The sequence below is a fragment of the Grammomys surdaster genome, unplaced genomic scaffold (assembly GCF_004785775.1).
Source record: "Grammomys surdaster isolate TR1022 unplaced genomic scaffold, NIH_TR_1.0 149, whole genome shotgun sequence".
Lineage (NCBI taxonomy): Eukaryota > Metazoa > Chordata > Mammalia > Rodentia > Muridae > Grammomys > Grammomys surdaster.
In genome coordinates this window covers 9613666-9629076 of record NW_021604607.1, presented here as the reverse complement: position 1 = coordinate 9629076, position 15411 = coordinate 9613666, and the positions used below count along the sequence as shown (strand labels likewise).

The following is a 15411-nucleotide window of genomic DNA, read 5'->3' as shown; positions in this document are numbered from 1 at the left end:
TAAGTCCCACGCACAGCAAGAGTATCTGAGCAGCCTACATGCTGGCTGGAAAGATGAGATGCACATTTGAAACAAGGGGCAAACCCAAGGCAGTCTAGAGAGAATGATGAGAATGATGAACAAGTGATCTGGGTGCTGTGGTTACAGAGCGAGGAGAGAAAGCCTAGGAGTCAGGAAAGCATGGTTCTAGTTGGAGCCCTGGCCAAGAACAGTGGTTGTACATAAAGCAAGGACAGGAAGGCTCAGGAGACACATGGATGTTTCTGGATCAATCAGGTACTGATGTTAAGGTTAAAGAACTGATAGGATGATGGGACAGGCCACACTGAGAAGCATCATGGCAGTATGCCTCCAATGGCAGGCAACATGGTACAGGGCGAGACATGAACCTCAAGGCTCCATAGCCTCACTACTGGGCTGACTCAGACAGAGAGGAGGAATTAAGCAAGGGACAGGCAGAGACAAGTGGCATTTTGTGATGCTTTGCAGAGCACTGGGAAGGCAGGCAGCTAAGGGCTTTCTAACATTGTAAATATTTAGCTCCTGAGAGGTCACAGCCATTTTGCTGAGTGAGACTGTGAAGCTGAGAGAGGTTTTGAAGACACAACACAGATTATAAGAGAGAAGTTCAATCTGGCAAGGTCTCAGCCTAGTAAGTTCTTTGCTAGACATCTCTAGACTCCATGCTACTTCATCCACTTATAAAAGCAACTCAATTGCAGAGCTGTCTTAGATGCCAAGGCAAAAGATCAGAAGACAGGGGTTCTATCTGACAGAGAGATGGCCTCTTAACTTTCCTCAACAGAAAACATTATTCTAAGAAGAATTTGTATATAATCTGTAGGGGCCATGGCCATGGAGATGAAGGAGATGGAGGGGCAGTCATGGGAAGAAATGTTTATATTTCAGAAGTACCACCAAAGTGTACCTTAATATAAGAATAAAAACAGATGACATTTCTGGGGCCAGAGAGATGGCTTACTTAAGACACCTTCAACATATACCTGGTAACCTGAAACTCATGTAAAGAGAGAATCAACTCCACAAAGCTGTCCTCTTAACCTCCACACTCACCATGGTATGTGTACGCCACAAGTGTGCACGCATGCACATGCACACACACACACACACACACACACACACACACACTACCATTTCTATATGAGCAGAATGGCTTAAACGTTCATCATGTGTGTATTGGGACACAAGGTAACAGAGGAGAGAAAGTAGACATTGAGTGGAAACCACAGTCAGCCTATCAGCGCCGACACAGACTGACACATGGGAAGGACAGCCAAGGCTTCAGCAGGTACCTGTGAATTCCTTTCTGGCTTTAACTAGGTTCTGACAACTCACCCAGTTTCTCGCTCATTTTCCTTTAAAACAATTAAACATTTAATCTGTAATTGGGAAACACAGTAAAATGTTTGTCTTGGCCTATGGAGGCAGAAAAGTTTATTCAACAAAGGAAAGAAAATATTTTGAAAATGCTTTGCAATCTAATTAGCAAGTGCATTCACTCTGGACAGCTGCAATTTTGAAGCTTCCCAGTCTGTCCCCTACCCAGCCCCAACTCACACCCTGTGTTATAGTGTTTTATGTTACCAAAAGGGATCATATATATATATATATATAAAAATGCTTCCTTTCAATTACAAAGAAAAGACTTTAAATATTTAGTTTCCAATTAGCAACCTTACACTAAAGAATGGCCCTCCCTCTGCTCCAGACCTTTTCCAAATTCTGATTTCCCAAAGAAAGCTGGCATTTGTAAAGGGGAAAGAATGGAAGGTAGGAAAATGCCAGAATGTTCTGCTTTCCACACCCAGCTTTAGGTACTTACTAATGTATCATCAGGTTATCAAGCAGAACTAAAATTATCCTAAAGAAGTAATGCATGTTTACTGGGCATGCTAGTTCATGCTTTTAATTCCAAAAAGCTAGGAGGAAGAGATCATTATGTATACCCAGCCTGCTCTACACAGCAAGTTCTATGGCTTGTTCCCTCAGATCTGTATGGTGGAAGGAGAGAACTGACTCTCAAACCTGTGCTATGGCATGTATGTACCCAAACCCATATATACTCACGAAATAAATTGAAATTTAAAAAAATTTAATGAAAGGTAATTTTACACTCTTCTAGTGTAAACTATATAAGCAGGAAGTTAGATTACAGTTAAAAACACATATATGTACATGTGTATACACACATACGAACACTAAGCAAAAACACACTTGCAGGTTTTTAACAGTTGTTGGGGAGAAAGAAGGGAATGTGTTAAGAAAATTTAGGCCAGATGGTGGTGGCCCACGCCTTTAATTCCAGCATTTGGGAGGCAGAGGCAGGCAGATCTCTGAGTGATAAGGCCAGCCTGGTCTACAGAGCCAGTTCCAGGATAGCCAGAGTTACACAAAGAAACCCTGTTTTGAAAAACAAACAAACAAACAAACAAACAGAACCTAGGGGCTATTAAAATAGTAAACCACAGAGGTGGTTTCTCATCCCATGTTGAACACTAAATTTTGTGATTCAGATATGTCACAAAACCTCCCCTCATTAAACTTGCTTATAAATACCAGGCAACTGTGGTCTGCTTTCCATACTGCTTAGCTATCTGCTCTTGGGAAATGGTGCCCACTAATGACTGAGACAATCTTACTTTCCAGGGTACCTCTGAAGGCTAGGGGAGGAGTAGGTTCCCAGTTACACTAGTAAAACAAATCTTCATTACTGCTTCATTTGTAATGCCTTTGAAATGTGCTTTGACCCTGGAACCCTTGGGGAACTTCTTTCTCTCCATCTGAATTCCAATAGGGCATGAGCTCTTTTGTCAGCCTTGCTGCATCACCTCTGGTCAGAGCCATTTGCTTTCATCCCTATGCAGTTATTGTAAGTACACAGTCTTCCCTGTGTCCACACACAGGACATTATCTCATTTACCCTTCCTTCCCACAGCAACCCCTGGCTACTACCTAGTCTACTACACTGAATGACATTGAGAACAGAAACTTGAGAGCATACAGGACAGGAATTAAGAGCATGTTCTGGAATCTAGCACACCTCAGTGTAGATTAAAGTACTCTCACTAGTGTGGGTCTCAGGGAAAGCCAACACACTTTCTAAGATTTACTCACCTTTCAAGGCTACTGTGAGCTTCAATGAGATAATGAATGTACAGCCCAGTGCCCACCAGAGGAGTGGTAACCAGTTATTATAATCTGATAGGTAGGATCATTTGAAAACTTAAAGCTTCTGTGAACAAGTATATTTTCTGTTTTTTTCTCCAGTGTTCTCTGTGTCAAAACAGGAAACAGAGCTTTGCCTGTACCAAACATACTTCATGTGCTCACAGAGTCCCACCCTTTACTCTCCATCCAAATAAGCTGCAAAGCAGAGCAGATGCTTCAACCTCTCTGCTCTTACAGCTTCATTCTCCAGGTCTAGGGCTCAAATGCATGTTCTGTTCACTCCACTGGTATCATAGCAAAGATGTTTTCCATTGAATGCTGTTTCAAATCTTGCCTTCAGAAAAAATAATCCTGGGTGGGTATGTATGCATGTATAGAAGAGAAAAATACTTAAAAGTCTGCATCCAATAAATTTAAAAATCTATATATTTGTGAATGTCATCTTCACATTCTCAAAGCATTCAGTGATGGTCCAGGTTAACAGGTTCTCTCAAGGCCCCTAAACCTGTTTCTAACTCATCGAAGAATCTATTGCCAACTGCACTGGCTTTTTCCTGTCCACTCACATTGGTAGCTAGAACTTAACAATTGTACTTACTCACACCCTCAACTCAGTTCATCATGGGTTTCCCCACTCAAATATATCAAATATAAATGGATTAGGACTTTTGGAATTAAATTGAAAAAAAAACCAATCCTTCCTTTGGATTTATGAGAGAGGAATAAGAACAGTAGATACTTGCTAAGCTAAAAATTGCACATTGTCAGGTCTGATGAGCAAAACAAAACAAAAAATATCATGTATGTGCAGGTAAAATGGGCATCTCTATGTAAATTAACTGTGATTGATATATCAAAACCTTATGAAGAAACACTGACAGTAATAAGCCACAACAGAACATTAGAGAACTGGGGTAAGGCCAACGCAGGACCCAGCCTGGGTCTGAGAAGATGCATGATTCTGCAGTAGCCTGCACTCTGCTGCTCAGTCACCAGGCCTTACCCAGCTCCTAATTTGGCAGCTGCACATCGCCGTCAGCAGCACCCAGCCACATCATGTGACAAAGACACATGAACGCAGAGGGACAGTGACTGCATGCACACCATTCCTTTCAGTGCTGGGTAATGACATGAATGAGTTTCTCTAAAAGAAGGATGGAAGGGAAATGTGCAGAATTTATGTTCAAAAAGCCCTTGGACAGTGCACTTTCATTATTCAGAATTACAATTACTTCTTCAATAATGAAGAGATGTATGGCTTTTAAATGCTAATTCCTGGTTCTCTGCTTCTACAAAAATAGAGATGAAATATAATCTTCATATTTCATCTAAAATTTCATTTCAACTATTCATCACCTTTCTGCCAATAATGAATAACATTTGAAAGTAAAGTTTCGAGATCCTAATCAAGTGTTTTAGACAGTTGGGAAGAAGATTTTCTCTGTAATACTGAAATACAGTTTCCCTTTAGTAATAACTCTTTATAAGTATTTCCACACAAAGACACTGGACACCTCAGATCTAGAGATTTAAGGAAAATAATTTCAGTCTTACTCAAAATAAAAATAAATTGCTCTAAATATCTAAAGATGCAACACAGACTATCTTCTTGCCATTCAGTGAGCTGCAGTTTGCTCTGGCGTGTCCTACAACTGGAAAAGCATTTCTGCTCTATGTGGGAAGCTCACAGGCTGGAGTGAACTCTGTAGAGGAGTTGAGGATACAGATTCTGCACGGTGAGTCAGCCAGCAGCACAGTCCTCTCAGAGACCAAGCTTTCCCCAACTGCCCTGCTCTGTCTACAGGGACTAGAAAAAGCTACCCTCAGACCCTTTGGTGGTTCTGAACATGGGAGCACCTGATCTCAGGGTGTCTCCCTTTCTTGCAGGTAGTAGACAGGTGTGGAAGTCAGCTAAACAGACTGGCTCTCCTTTGGTGTTATACTGCCAGGAGTTATAGTTCTCAAAGTGACTTAAAACACTTGGAACTCTCATCATCAGTCTGGGAGAGTGGTCTGTGCTGCCAGCAAATGACTTTCCAGGTCATAGAAGACTACAAGATGAGGAACAGCCAGAGGGTAGACCAAGAGGGGGATAATAACTAAACTATAAAAAAAGATTAAAAAAGAAAATAAAAAGAAAAAAAGAATACTGAACCAAACTCAATAAAAATAAATGTAATTTCCATTTAAAAAAGAAAAGAGAAACAAAGAAACTACAGAAAGGTACTGAGAGATTGCCCTCTTCTTTTTAACCTGTGGCATGTATCTGGGAGAAGATATAGAAAGAACTATTGTTTATTTTTATATCTAAAAAAATTCAAATATTCCTAAACCTAATAGTTTCCTATTGGTAAAGCAACATATTAAAAACAATTCTTACACCCAAAGTACCCTAAAACTAGACTAGCTAGAGAAATCATGGATGCCTAAGAAACTTTTTTTTAATCAAATTAACTTTCACAGTGCCTATTATAAATATCTGAAAAGATATGACCAGGTTAAGTACAAAAGTGATTTTGGTTTTTATAGTGTTAAAATTTGCTGTGTGATAGAGAAATGCATTCTTTTAAAGAATTATTTTTTATTGTTTTTCTAAATTATGTATGTCTGTATACATGCATGCAGAGATAAGAGTAATGGATCCCTTAGAGCTGGAGTCACAGGTGGCTGTGAGTCACATGATGTGGCTGCTGGGAATCACACTCCAGTCCTCTAAAGAATCAATACACACTCTCAACCCCTGGACTATTTCTCTAGACTCTGAGGAATACATTTTAAATAACTGTGGATAAGTTTTACAACATTTTAATACACATTTCTTGCTTTTAAAAAATAATACCTTATTAATTTATATTTGTTTTATGTTTATTTTATACTGTAGAAGAGATGTTAGACAAAGAGTAGATTTGAGTGATTTTCTTATTAGAAATGAGTGAAAAGCAGTAGAGACAACTCTCAATGTCAATAGTGAACTAGCCAGAAACTACTAATGAACACATGGTGACTAAGTTTGCAAAGGAATGGATAACCTTAGAGGTAAGGAACAAGTACAGCTTGCCTTCGAGAGTTTATGGTGACCAGCTGACTGCAATCATGGATGCTGAGCCACAACCACATGAGAAGTTGCCAAAGAACTCAACATGGCCCATCCAATGTTTGTCTGGCATTTGAAGCACTTTAGAAAGATGAGCTCTCAGTAAGTGAATGACCCCTCCCCCAATATTAATGTTATTTTATACAAAACAGTGAATCTGTGATGAAAAGTGGATTGTATATGATAACTAGTGGATATGTATATGATTGTATATGTATATACCACAGTATATGGTAATCCAGCTTTGTGGTTGGATCACACAGTTGCTCCAAAGCACTTCCCCAAGTAAAGCACTTGCAGAAACAGTCATGCCAGGCTGACCAACCAGAGCATTCTGCATTCCAGTGAAACCCTTGCATCTGAGAAGTATGTCAGTAAGCAGAGGAGATGGACCAGAAACTGCAACTAAGGACCCAGTTCTTCTCCAACAACCCTGACCAAGTATCACACAACCAGTGCTTCAAAGTCAAATGAATTTGCAAAACTGGCAAAAACATTTTACATCATCTGAAGTCACTGACTTCTTGCCAACCAACTACCACTTCTTCCAGGATCCTGACAGGATCTTCCAAAATCTTTTTGTACTTCCACAGTCTGCAGGATGCAGAAAGTGCTCTCCAAGAGTTCATCAAATTCTGAAGCCAAAATTTTTATGCTACAGGATAAACAAACTTATTGGCAAAATTGTGATGACCATAATAGTGCCTATTTTGATTAATCAGCCTAATTATGACCTAAAATTCAGCCTGAAACTAAAATTCCTTTTGTAGCAGAAACTAATAAAATTAACATAACCTGTGCATTGAGCATTCCACAAGGCAGCTTAAATACTTTTAAATGTAAACAGCTTGATTAATTTCCCTTATGACAAGAATTTGTTATGTTTCTGAAAGATTCCAACACTCTTGACTTATTTCATTGCTTGATCTCATAAAAACATTGATGCTGATACTAAAACTTTATGCTGAGAACTAACCTCACTCAACTTTTCTATAGTCAGAGCAGTTCTCTTGGGCTTGGACCTCTGTCAGACTTGAAGACAAATGACCAGTGTTTTCTCCACAGAAACGCCCTTCATTACCTCTATTGGAACCCTGTCATTAAAGCACCCCTCACTCCTCCCAAGGCCACAACAACCCCACGACCTCTAAATCATCTGGATTTTCTAAAATCTGGTTAATTCTTTTGCCTTACAGAGAGCTAAATGAATGTTCCTCACAATACCAACTAAATGCTACTGCTCAAGGAGAGAAAGTAGAACATTTATTTTAATGATCATTGTCCTACAGAGATTGCAGTTTGTTTCTGCTAAGGCTAATTAATGCCCTAAATAACCATCCTTTTATTTCTTAGCAACAATTCAAACTAAAATCAGTAAGAATAAATCTTTAAAAAACAAAAAGCACATGAAGTTCCAAAAAGTTGCACTATTTTGGCCTAGAAAAATGGTACAACACAGGAAAGGGTATTGAGATGTTAGCAACAAATTCATCTCCAGGAAAATTAATTAACCTGAGTCACATTCAAACGGACCTGTAGTACTGATGCTAAGGGACTACTGGCCCTTTCTAAGCACCCCCCGGAAAAGCTTTACATTGTTTTTGTTTGCCCCAAGCCCATACTTAGACTATAGTAGTACAACAGTCGAAAAGTACTTCATTTGGTATAACTAGACTCTTTCTTGCCACAATTTAATTTTGTTTTTCTGGTTCTAAATGCAGGGAAATAACTTAATTTATGCCTAAAAACCGAGTGTCCAGAATGTATTTAGAAGCAAACAAACAACTAAATAAAAATAGAGTCAAAGCTCTGAACAGACACATCAGAAAGGGGAAGTGAGCACATATGAGGATGCTCAACATGCTGAGTTACTTGGGAATTCAAAGGACATTATATGTGTGCATAAAAATGTGTTTGTATAACCCAGTGTCATATATGGTAAGTAAACATCAGTCAAGATATCAGTTATTAATATATTTTATAAGAATGATCTACCACAAATACTCAGTAGAGATACTAAATGAAAATGACTGAAATCACTGATGCTAGAGAGATGGCTCAGTGGTTAAGAACAGTGGCTGTTCTTGCAGAAGACCCCAGTTGAGTTTCCAGCACAGACATGACAGCTTACATTCTTCTGTAATTCCAGTTCTTGGGGATCTGTCACTTTCTTCTGGTCTCCAAGAACACTAGAAACACATGTTGTGCAATACATACAAGCAAGGAAAAGACTATGGAATATAAACAAATAAATCTCAAAAACAAAAGCAAAAACCTAAGCATGTGATGTGTCCACCAGACCACAGAAAAACTGCTACTATTACACTTGGCTGGTGAGAATGTAAAAATAGTTCAGTCACTGTGGAAACAAGTTGACAGTTTCTTAAAAAACCACAGCAACCTCCTAAAGCCTTTCCATTTCACTCCCATGTATTTAATTTAGAGAAATGAAAGCTAATATCCATACAGACATGTACATGAATGGAAGTTTCTAACAACTTATCTGTAATAGCTAATTTTTTATATACAAATGTCTCTCAAGAGCTTAAAAAGTAAACAAATTGTGGTAGATCAAAATATGAGAATTCTACTCTACAATAATTAACAACATGTCTGAATCTAAAAATATGCAGGTGAGATGCCAGACAAAACAGATCATATAGAATAGATACTTGGGGGGACGGAAGCAGGCAGTCCCCAGACTGAATTGTAGGACAGCCAGCGCTGCATTGTGAGTCCTTGTCCCTAAACAAGAACAACAACAACAACGAACAAATGAACAAACAAATGGAACAAGAAAAAATATCTTCTCATATACATTAAAAAAATGACATTATAATCCTGTCTTGCTTTCCCTTCTCCTATTTTACTTTTCCTCCCCTATTAATCAAGCTGAGTAAAATTTCCAACTTTTTGACAAGACTTAACTTTCCCTTGTGATCACTTTAAAAAAAAATTAATTGAAAACAAGGACATCATGAAATTTGCAGGCAAATGGGTGGAACTCAAAAATATCACCCTGAGTGAAATAACCCAGACTCAGAAAGACAAGTATGGTATGTAGTCACTTATAAGTAGATATTGGGCCGGGCGGTGGTGGCGCATGCCTTTAATCCCAGCACTTGGGAGGCAGAGGCAGGCGGATTTCTGAGTTCGAGAGTTCGAGGCTAGCCTGGTCTACAGAGTGAGTTCCAGGACAGCCAGGGATACATAGAGAAACCCTGTCTTAAAAAAAAAAAAAAAAGTAGATATTGGCCATAAAGTACACGATAGCCATGCTACAATCCACAGACCCAAGGAAAGTAAATTGTAAGGAGGGCCCAAGGGCCCAAGGGAAGATGCCTGACTTTCACTTGGAAGGGGGAATGAGTGGACAGAAGGAGAGAACTGGGTGGGTGAAGGAGTAAGGAGGGGAATGGGATGGGAATCAGGTGTCGGGAGTGGGGGAGAGAGCAGGGAAAGAGGGTGGAAATCCGTGTGGAGGCATCTCAGGGATTAGTGAGAGATCCGGGATCAAGGAAGCTACTGAAGTCTGGGGGTGACCCAACCTGAGACTTCTAGCAGCGGAGTTATGGAGCCTGAAGTGGCTGCTGCCTAAAGCCAGGTGGGGCTTCCAGTGGAGGGAGGCATCTCCCTCCCACCTATGAAACCTTCGACCCAAACTTTGTGCTGCTTACAAGATGTTCAGGAATAAAGATGGAGCAGAGGTTGAAGGAATGGCTAACCAATGACAGTCTCAACATGAGACCCACCCCATGGGAAACAGCCAACCCATGACACTATTAATGATAGTCTTGCTTGGCAGATCTCAGGCGGCAGCTCTGTACTCAACTTCGCAAAATCCAGAGGAAGAGTGCCTCCCAGGAGCTTTAACTCAGGCAGCATTTCAGGTAAACAGGTAGAAGCCCTTAAAGAGGAAACACAAAAATCCCTTAAAGAATTACAAGAAAACACAAACAGGTGAAGGAACTGAACAAATCCATCCAGGACATAAAAATGGAAGTGGAAACAATAAAGAAATCACAAAGGGAGACTACCCTGGAGATAGAAAACCTAAAAAAGAAATCAGGAGTCATAGACACAAGCATCACCAACAGAATACAAGAGATAAAAGAGAGAATCTCAGGTGCAGAAGATACCTTAGAAAATATTGACACAACTGTCAAAGAAAACACAAAATGCAGAAAGTTATTAACACAAAACATCCAGGAAATCCAGGACACAATGAGAAGACCAAACCTAAGAATAATAGGTATAGATGAGAGTGAAGATTCCCAACTTAAAGGGCCAATAAATATCTTCAACATAATTATAAAAGAAAACTTCCCTAACCTAAGGAATGAGAATAACCATAATCCCATAATCATAGAAGAAGCCTACAGAACGCCAAATAGATCAGAAAAGAAATACTTCCCATCACATAATAGTCAAAACACAAAACACACAAAACAAAGAAAGGATTTTAAAAGCATTAAGGGAAAAAGGCCAAGTAACATATAAAGGCAGACCTATCAGAATTACACCTGACTTCTCACCAGATACTATAAAAGCCAGAAGATCCTGGACAGATGTCATACAGACTCTAAGAGAACATAAATGCCAGCCCAGGCTACTATACCCAGTAAAACTCTCAATTACCATAGATGGAGAAACCAAGATATTCCACGACAAAACCAAATTTACACAGTATCTTTCCACAAACTGAGCACTACAAAGGATAATACCAGGAAAGCTCCAATACAAGGAGGGCAACTATACCCTAGAAAGAGCAAGAAAATTATCCCCTTCCAACAAACCCAAAAGAAGATAACCACACAAACAATGCCTCCATTATTAGCAAAAATGACAAGAAGCAACAGCACCCTCTCCTTAATGTCTCTTAACATCAATGGACTCAATTCCCCAATAAAAAGACATAGGCTAATGGACTGGAAACGCAAACAGGACCCAGCTTTTTGCTCCATACAGGAAACCCACCTCAGTCATAAAGACAGACACTACCTTAGAGTAAAAGGTTGGAAAACAAATTTTCAAGCAAATGGCCCTAAGTAACAAGCTGGAGTAGCCATTCTAATATCGAATAAAATTGACTTTCAACTTAAAGCTATCAAAAAGGATAAGGAAGGTCATTTCATACTTGTCAAAGGAAAAGTCAACCAACATGAATTCTCAATTCTGAATATCTATGCACCAAATACAAGAGCACCCACTTTCATAAAAGAAACCTTACTAAAGCTCAAAACACACATCGCACCTCACACAATAATAGTGGGAAACTTCAACCAACACCCCACTCTCAGCAATGGATAGACCATGGAAACAGAAACTAAACAGACATACAGTGAAACTAACAGAAGTTATGAATCAAATGGACCTAACAGATATCTATAGAACATTTCACCCTAAAGCAAAAGAATATACCTTTTTCTCAGCACCTCATGGTACCTTCTCCAAAATAGACCATATAATTGGGCACAAAACAGGCCTCTACAGATACAAAAAGACTGAAATAATCCCTTGCATCCTATCAGATCACCATGGTCTAAGGCTGGTCTTCAATAATGGCAAAGACAATGGAAAGCCCACATTCACATGGAAACTGAACAACACCCTACTCATTGATAATCCGGTCAGGAAAGAAACAAAGAAAGAAATTAAAGACTTTTTAGAATTTAATGACAATGATGACACATCATACCAAAAGCTATGGGATACAATGAAAGCAGTAGTAAGAGGAAAATTCATAGCTCTAAGTGCATACAAAAAAAAACTGGAGGGAGCTTACACTAGCAGCTTGACAACGCACCTGAAAGCCCTAGAACAAAAAGAAGCTAATACACCCAAGAGGAGTAGAAGGCAGGAAATAATCAAACTCAGGTCTGAAATCAACAAAATAGAAACAAAAAGAACTATACAAAGAATTAATAAAGCCAGGAGCTGGTTCTTTGAGAAAATCAACAAGATAGATAAACCCTTAGCCAGACTAATCAGAGGACAGAGAGACAGTATCCAAATTAATAAAATCAGAACTGAAAAAGGTGACATAACAACAGAAACCGAGGAAATTTAAAAAATCATCAGATCCTACTACAAAAGCCTATACTCAACAAAACTGGAAAATCTGGATGAAATGGACACTTTTCTAGACAAATACCAGTTACTAATGTTAAATCAGGAGTAGACAAACCACCTAAACAGTCCCATAACCCCAAAAGAAATCCAAGAACACCAAAACAATTATCCATCATGATCAAGTAGGCTTTATCCCAGGAATGCAGGGTTGGTTCAATATACAGAAATCCATCAATGTAATCCATTATATAAACAAACTCAAAGAAAAAAACCACATGATCATATCACTAGATGCTGAGAAAGCATTTGACAAAATTCAACACCCCTTCATGATAAAAGTCTTGGAAAGATCAAGAATTCAAGGTCCATACCTAAACATAGTAAAAGCAATATACAGCAAACCAGTAGCCAACATCAAACTAAATGAAGAGAAACTTGAAGTAATCCCACTAAAATCAGGGACTACCCAAGGCTGCCCACTCTCCCCCTACCTATTCAATATAGTACTGGAAGTCCTAGGCAGAGCAATTAGGCAACTCAAGGAGGTCAAAGGGATACAAATTGGAAAGGAAGAAGTCAAAATCTCACTATTTGCAGATGATATGATAGTATACTTAAGTGACCCCAAAACTTCCACCAGAGAACTCCTAAACCTGATAAACAACTTTAGCAAAGTGGCTAGATATAAAATTAACTCAAGCAAATCAATAGCCTTCCTCTACTCGAAAGATAAACTGGCTGAGAAAAAAATTATGGAAATGCAACCCTTCACAATAGTCACAGATAATATAAAATACCTTGGTGTGAATCTAACCAATCAAGTAAAAGACCTGTATGACAAGAACTTCAAGCCCCTGAAATAAAAATCGAAGATCTCAGAAGATGGATTGGAAGGATTAATATAGTAAAAATGGCCATCTTGCTAAAAGCAATCTACAGATTTAATGCAATCCCCATCAAACTTGCCACTCATTTCTTCACAGAGATAGAAACAGCAATCTTAAAATTCACTTGGAATAACAAAAAACCCAGGATAGTGAAAACTACTCTCAGCAATAAAAGAACTTCTGGAGGAATCACCATCCCTGATTTCAAGCTGTACTACAAAGCAATAGTGATTAAAACTGCATGGTATTGGAACAGAGACAGGCAGGAGGATCAATGGAATAGAATAGAAGACCCAGAAATGAACCCACACACCTATGGTCACTTGATCTTTGACAAAGGAGCTAAAACCATCCAGTGGAAAAAAGACAGCATTTTCAACAAATGGTGCCGGTCCAACTGGAGGTCAGCATGTACAAGAATGCAAATTGATCCATACTTATCTCCTTGTACAAAACTCAATTCCAAGTGGATCAAGGACCTCCACATAAAACCAGCTACACTGAAACTAATAGAAGAGAAATTGGGGAAAAGGCTCGAACACATGGGCACAGGAGAAAAGTTCCTGAACAGAACATCAATGGCATATGCTCTAAGACCAAGAATTGACAAATGGGACCTCATAAAACTGCAAAGCTTCTGTAACGCAAAGGACACAGTCAATAGGACAAACCAGCAACCAACAGATTGGGAAAAGATCTTCACCAACCCTACATCTGAAAAAGGGCTAATATCCAAGGTATACAAAGAACTGAAGAAATTAGACTCTAGACAATCAAAGAACCCTATTAAAAAAATGGAGCACAGAGCTGAACAAAGAATTCTCAACTGAGGAAGCTCGAATGGTTGAGAAGCACCTAAAGAAGTGTTCAGCATCCCTAGTCATCAGGGAAATGCAAATGAAAACAACCCTGAGATCCCACCTCACACCAGTCAGAATGGCTAAGATCAAAAACACAGGTGACAGCAGATGTTGGCAAGGATGTGGAGAAAGAAGAACACTCCTCCACTGTTGGTGGGATTGTAAACTGGTACAGCCACTATGGAAAGCAGTCTGGCGGTATCTCAGAAAATTGAACATAGTGTTACCTGAGGACCCAGCTATACCACTCCTGGGCATATACCCAAAAGATGTTTCAACATGGAACAGGGACACATGCTCCACTATGTTCATAGCAGCCTTATTTATAATAGCCATTAGTTGGAAAGAATTCAGATGTCCTTTAACAGAAGAACAGATGCATAAAATGTGGTACATTTACACAATAGAGTATTACTCAGCTATTAAAAACAATGAGTTCATGAAATTCTTAGGCAAATGGATGGAGCTAGAAAATATCATCCTGAGTGAGGTGACCCAATCTCAAAAGAACATACATGGTATTCACTCACTGATAAGTGGATATTAGCCCAAAAGCTCACAATACCTAAGACAAAACACACAGACCACATGAAACTCGAGAAGAAGTGTGGGTGCTTTGTTCCTTTCTAGAAGGATTATCAAAAGTTTCAACCAGAGCTCCCAAAGCCTAACCCTCCAGCCTGAGAGCACAAAGGGAGGGACTCATGTCTCCACCTATATAGGTAACTGAGGGTGTCCTTGTCAGACATCAGTGGAAGTGGAGGGCCATGGTCCCCGAAAGTTTGGATTCCCTAGTGTTGGGGAATTCGAGAGCAGGGAGATGGGTCTGGGAGGATGCTTGGAGCACACCCTCATAAAAATAGGAGGAGCGGGTATGGGATAAGGGATTTTGGGGGAGAATGGGAGAGGAGATAACATTGAAAGGTAAATATGTAAAATATCCAAAAAAAAAAACCAGATAAAGAGTCTGAATAAAAAAGAGAGAGAGAGTTTACTTAGTTCATATTATTTTCAAAAGTTTCTAGGAGATGCTAATTGGCTAAGATCTTATTTTAAGCTCTCCACAAAAGAATTTAAGTCTCTGTTTAATATTCTTAAGAGAGATGTAAATCCTAATTTCTCTCAACAATTAACTGACAAAAGAGAAGTAATCTCACAAAAAGTAGAAGAAGCTATTATTAATCAATATGTTATATAGTCTGATTAGTTGTTGGCTGTGCTATAACAGTCCTCTGATAAAAGAGATTATCAACATAGATTTATATTTCTTTAAATAATGTCTGCATGTCTCTCTTAGTGTGGAAGGAGC

The 15411-nt window shown here is 39.1% G+C and overlaps 1 protein-coding gene across 1 annotated transcript in view; it reads right to left on the bottom strand.

Moving 5' to 3' along the window:
- Thada (THADA armadillo repeat containing) overlaps nucleotides 1-15411 on the bottom strand; it is a 288692-nt gene that overhangs the window by 126981 nt on the left and 146300 nt on the right. The gene's annotated exons all lie outside the window — the stretch shown is intronic.